Here is a 6,000-nt window from a genome sequence, read left to right as displayed (position 1 = left end):
CGGGGGGGGCCGCAGCGGCCCGCCGACCGCGGGGCTGGTCGGTGGGTCCCGGGGCGGCAGGGAGCAGGCGCTGCCGGGGAAGGAGCACCGGGGGTAGCGGGAGTTCCGCGGGGCTCCCAGCGAGCCCCCCCGGGCTCCACCGGGAAGTTTCTCCACTGCGTTCGGCGGGGGGGACGCGGCCGTGCCTCTCCTGTCCCCGGTCCCGTGGGGGAGACGCACCGGTGCCGCTCCTGCCGCCGGTCCCGGTCCCCGGATTCGCCACCGAGGGGGAGCGAGTCCCGCGGCCGGTCCGTGGCAGCGGGTCCGGTGCGAGGAGCTGAGCGCGACCCCGGGGGTGGGACTCAATCTCCGGCGTGGCCCAGAGCCCCTTCCCGGTGGCACCGCAGGGAGCCGCGTCACCGTCCCGCTCTGCCGCTGACCCTGAGCTCGGGAGGACCCTCAAGGGCAGGAGACCCGCCAGGGGTGACAGGTCTGGGTGGGAGCGGGGACCCTCTGCTGTCCTGTACCTGTAGCAGTGCTGGGACAAGGCAGCAGTGCCACCCCAGAGCCGTGTCCGGGTGCGATGGGGACAGCGGGGGTGTTCCTGTCCCTGCTGTACCCCGCGAGCTGCGCCCATTCCTGGGTCGCCGTTGATCCCCAGCACTGGAAATCCCTCTCCTGAGCCGGAGATGCTCCCGGGAGCACACCTGCTCCTTGCCCTGCTCGCTGTGTTTTCCCGAGCGCTGTGCTGCTGCTCCAGCTTTCCTCGCTGGATCTGAACATCCCATGGCTCTTGGCATGCGGGCTCAGCTCAGGGCTCAGAACAGCCTCACCCCCTCGGGGTTGCTGCCTCGGCGGTGGCTGTGACACCGAGTTGGGGAGTCCCCAACACACCTGGAGGCTGCAGGGACAGAAGGGGCTCCGTGCTGGGGGGTTGTCCCAAGCCAGGAGCCAGTGGCACTGCTGGGGACACTGCCGGGACATCACCGCTGCAGCCATGGGGCAGGAGGTGTTTTCCCTCTCTGCCTCGCGTGTGCCAGCTGTGGGCACAGACCCTTTCTGAGGGCACGAGGCAAAATTTTGCCTCCTTCCCTCTCCCCTGGAGCGGTGCCGCGGGGCTGCGTCGTTTCTGGGGTGCGGAAGCCGGAGCTCGTTAAGAGGCAGGAAAATGGGTCTTGCCTAAGTTAGCACATCGAGCTGGCAGCAGGAATTTGTCACTGGATGAAAGGGCACCTGAGCTCCCCAGGGAGCCGGGACACGAGCCCGGGGCCCATTTGTAACGACACCTCCACAGCGGGCACCCGCCAGAATTCCTGCGTGGAAAATCCCACCCTGGGAAGAGCTTCTCCTGCAGGGAAAGGCAGCCAAACCCCCTGCCAGGGGAGGCAAGCAGGATTTATGGCACAGATACCCGTTGGATATGGAAGAGATGTGCCCCTGCTCATCTCCCAGCTGGGACATCCATCCCTGAGTGCCCTCCACCAGTTCTTCCTCCCAATTTGAGTCCGTTTTACCCCCAAAACAACCACATGGGACAAGCGGCCCCCTTCGCAGAGCCCCCCAAGCGCCCCCAGTCCCTCCCCTGCCACCCCGGCGTGCCTGGCCCGCAGCTCGTGGGTGCTGGGCTTTGTTCCACAAGATGTGCAGCCGCCGGCAGCAGGAGCCAAACCTCTCCAGCCTTTGCTGGGGAGGCTTTTTTGTTCACTTGCCCGCTTAATTTTAGGGCTGAGGCAGCTGCAGGGCAGAGTCCTGCCAGGGACCCCCCGAATCCTGTGGGAAGACGCCGCAGTGGGTGCAAGGTGCGGACATCTGTTCTGCGAAGCCTCTGCCGTAACGTTGCTCATTTCTGGCTTCTTCCAAGTTTTTTTTGTTGGGTATTTTTTTTTCTCTCTCTCTCTCTCCCGCAGCAGATGGGAGCTGCGAAGCTGTTGCAGCGGCGCTAAAGTTCTCGGGGATGATTTGTGTGCCGCAATCCCTGAGTTTTAACAAAAGAGGAGGAAGGTGTTACCCCCCCCCCCCCCCCCCCCCCCCCCCCCCCGAGGCACTGGAGAGTGATGGAGCCTCCGGCCGGAGGTCGGGGCAGTGCTGGTGACAAGGACCGGTCCCCCGAGCCCCGGCTGCGCTGCCTCCCCCGAGCAGGCTGGCTCCGAGACAGGGCTGAACGCTGCTAAAATGGAAATACCCGCTGAGAAGTGACGCGCGTCCCTCCCGGAGCCGCCGAGCGGGGCCGAGCCCATCGCGTTTATTGAACGACTTCAGCCTCTTTCTGTCGGCGAATTGATCCCAAATCTTGTCCCAGCGCCTACTCTGGGCTCAGTGGTTTGGTGGCTGCATCGTTTCTGCAGCACCTCAGCCTGCTGGCAGCTCTGCCCAGGGGTTGGGGGGGGCTTGGAGACACTTTTGGGGTCTGATGGGTGCCCCCAAACGCTCCCATGCTCCGGGAAGGGGATGGTGTGAACATGGGAGCCCGTGCAGGTGTAAATCCAAGGTTCTGAGGTCTCCCCCGGCCCCTCCAGCCCCACGCTGACCGTGCAGAGAGGCGCTGGCCGGCCTCACCAAGCCTCGCCTCGCCCGCTTGGAATGAGAATTCCCAGCCCTGGAGCTTACGGAGCAAATCCGGGAGGGAGCCCAGAGCATTAAGCGAGAGGCTTTAGAGCCAGGAGGCGAAATAAGAACTTCCTTTTTCCAATCTCCTGCTCGTTAGCCGGCGGGAAGGCTCTTCCCTGCTCCCGGCAAAGCTCCCGTGGGCTTGGCACGGGCACGGCTGCGTGTCCTGTGGGCAGGGTCTGCCCTGCCAAGGGGGTCTCCTGCATCCTGGAGCTGCACCACGCGGCTTTCCGCGTCCAATTCCAGCTATTCCCGCTGCCCATTGAGGTTTATCCCTGCCCACCCGCCAGCCCCCCGCATTCCCAGCGGCTCCCGGGGTCTGGGAGCTGGTGCCGATGGTTATGAAACGGCTGCTGGGTGCACCAGCAGCTCAGCTCAGCACTTTTCCCGGTCCTGGAGGAACAATTCCATCCAGAACAGTTTAACCTGGAGCAAATTAGGGAAGACTGAGCCAGCAGCACCAGGAACAACCGCAATCCCCCGCCTGGAGCAGCGGCCCCCGTGCCAGGCCAGCTCCCTGCCCGCTGCTGTCGGGGTTTATTTCCCACGTGGGAGAGGAGGGGCAGGGAGGGGACGGGAGCTTTGTCCCCGCTGGGTATTTGGTGTCGTTGTGGGGACAGAGGGGTGGCAGCTCCTGGCTGAGTCCCAGGGCAATCCTGGCACTGGGTAGGCGATGCCAGGCACAGGCTCGCCCTACTCAGGACTGGCCTCCGGTGGGAAATCCCGGCTGGATTGGAACGATGGCAGTGGGATGTGTTCCCCCTCCACCAGGGAGCAGGGTGGTGGCAGCCTGTGCCCTCCCGGAGCATCCCTGTGCCCGGCTCCTGTGCCAGAGGGATGTGGAGGGCAGGATGGGGCTGCCGCTCCCCTCCGGTCCCTCTCCCCTACCTTGTCACATCCCCCCAGCACTGCTTGGAGAGAGAGAAACACCTCCCTGCCGTGCTGGGAGTGCCACCATCAGTGCCAGCCCTTGCCAACACCCCCGGGGCAATTCCTAGGGCTGGAGGCCTGGGTGATTTGCAGGAAAATCCCTGCATCCCTGCTCAGCGCTGACTCTCCACCGCCTGCTTGGGAAAACATCTTGGATTTAACTCTTAAACCTCTCTTAAACTCCTGAATTTAACTCTTAAACTCTTCAATTTCACTCTTAACTCTTCCAAATTCGCTTTGAATTTAGCTCGTTTAAGGCTTTTAACTCGCTGCTGCCGGTGTGTCCCCCAGATGGGGTGGTGGCATGGCCACAGCCAGAGGGACTGGAGGCTGTGCCCTTCGAGCAGGGCCTGTGCCCCCAGGGCCACCTTGCCTGGGGCTGAAACGGGAGCTGGTTCAGGGGCAATGCCAGGGGGAGGAGAAGCCGGCACAGCACTTTCCCCGGCCCGATGTGGTGTCACCAGGGCATAAAATTAAGCGACTTCGGCGCAACATGAAACGGTGCATTGATTTTTCCTTCTGTTTTTTTTTCCTTTTCCCCTCTTCCTGCTCCTGCCGGACACCCCCAGGCCGGCGCAGGAGGTGCCAGTTTGGGTGCCCCAGTGGGGTGCATCACTGCCGGGGTGGACGGGGGTGATGCTGGAGAGTTTTTGGTCCTTTGTCCCCGCCCCGGCAGCGATCCCAAACCTGCCTGCGGTGCTGCTGCCCTCCACTCTTTGAGGTTCCCAGCTTTGGGACGACTTCTCGGGCCCACTCACGTCCCCAAATGTCCCCGTGCCCTGCGGACCCCCCAGGTGCTGGAGGAGGGTGACAGCCCCCGTCCCTCTCCTGGGGTGCACCGGAAAACGCTCCGGTTCCTTCCCCCCCTCCAGCCCGTTCCTTGCCAGATGATCCAAGAGCAAAACTATCCCGGCTGCTCCGTGTGAGTGTCTTGGCACCGGCTGCCGCAGCCTTGTGACCGTGCTCCCCGTGGGCACGGCGGGGCCGGGGGGCGCTGGGTGCCACGGGGGTGCCGTGCCAGGGGGCCGGGTGATGCCACCGGCAAGATTTGCCTCCCAAAGCACGAAGGTTTTGGGGCTACGGGCTCGATGCCACCCCAGCTCCCTGCCATGGCGTGCAGGAGAGGTTCCGCATCCCAGCTCTGCTTCCAGCCTTCCTCAGGGTGCTGGAAACGTCCCGTCCTGCCTCAGCCCAGGCTCTGGAGGGCTCTGGGAGCAGCACCCTCCTTCCTGCAGCGCTGATAACGGGGTCAGGGCCAGGCTCTGAGCGTGTGCCGGGCTGCGCGGCGCCTCTGCCGCGGCTCCGGGGGCTCCAGCTGCGCTCCCTGCCCGTGGGGAAACACTCGGAGCTTTTCTGCTTCTCTTCTGGGCGGCGTGGGACGCTCCGTGCCATGGTTACGGGCGCAAACAGGGCCGCTACAGCCCGGTTATTTATATCCCCCGGCCGCCTGCTCCACCTCTCCTGAAGGGCTGCGGGGCCGAGGGACGGGGATTTATGGGACACGCTGTTTATACAGCTGCAGACGGAGCTGAACTTCGCGGCATGGGGAGCCGGGAGGGTGAAACACCATCCCCATGCCCGCTGGAGCTGCGCTAGGGCAGTTTTGGTCCAAATCCCAAATTTCCAGCGGTGGCACAGCTGGAGGGGTACGGCCTGGGCCCTGTGATGCCGCCAGGCTTGTCCAGGGAAGGGGTCTGTGCCTTCCCTGAGCCTGTTTGCTCGCTCATCCCGCGGCTGAGCTGTTTATCCTGCGGCGCGTGGTGTTTTCCTTCCGCTGAGTTATCGCCGCCTGTGCCCCGGCCCGGGGCATCCCCGCGGGGCTCGGGCGGAGCGGGGCCCGGGACAGCCCTGCCGGTGCCGGTGTCACCCCCTGCCAATCCCGGGAGGGCTGGGGGACGAATCCCGGGAGGGCTGGACTGTTCCATCCCCATCCCGCCCCACGAGCTCCCAGGATCACGGTCCCTCAGCTCGTCCCAGGCTGTTTGGGGGCGCAGCCCTTCTGCTCAGCGGGGTTTTGGGGGCATCGGGAGCCAACTGGTGCCCGCCTGCCCATGCAGGGAGGCCGACTTGGCCCTGCTTCCCCTGAGCTCAGCAGCTTTCCCGGCTCACCTGTTCCTCAGCCAGCTCGGGCGGCAGCAGATGGCGAAGCCCACCCTAATGAAGATTAATTGAGGAGATTTCGCCTTCCCCGCGCCGGCCCCTGCGGCGTTTTCATTATTGTTTTGGGGAGGTTTCATTAGTGCTGGGGCCGGGCGCTGCTCCCGCCGGGTGACAGCAGCCGGAGGGTCCTGTCCCCGTGGCCAGGCTGGCAGTGCCATGGGCGGGAAGGGAAGGGAAGGGAAGGGAAGGGAAGGGAAGGGAAGGGAAGGGAAGGGAAGGGAGGGGAAGGGAAGGGGGGGGCGGGACCCTGCGGGGAGGGGGGCTGGAGATGGGAATTTCATTCGGGAGAGGTGAAACACCGGCTCAACCTCTGCTCCCTCCATC

This window comes from Corvus kubaryi, unplaced genomic scaffold (genome assembly GCF_017639235.1).
Source record: "Corvus kubaryi isolate FWS band 111438036 unplaced genomic scaffold, C.kubaryi_AGA036_p1.0 split3-37304, whole genome shotgun sequence".
NCBI classification, from domain to species: domain Eukaryota; kingdom Metazoa; phylum Chordata; class Aves; order Passeriformes; family Corvidae; genus Corvus; species Corvus kubaryi.
This window is presented reverse-complemented; position numbering follows the sequence as displayed.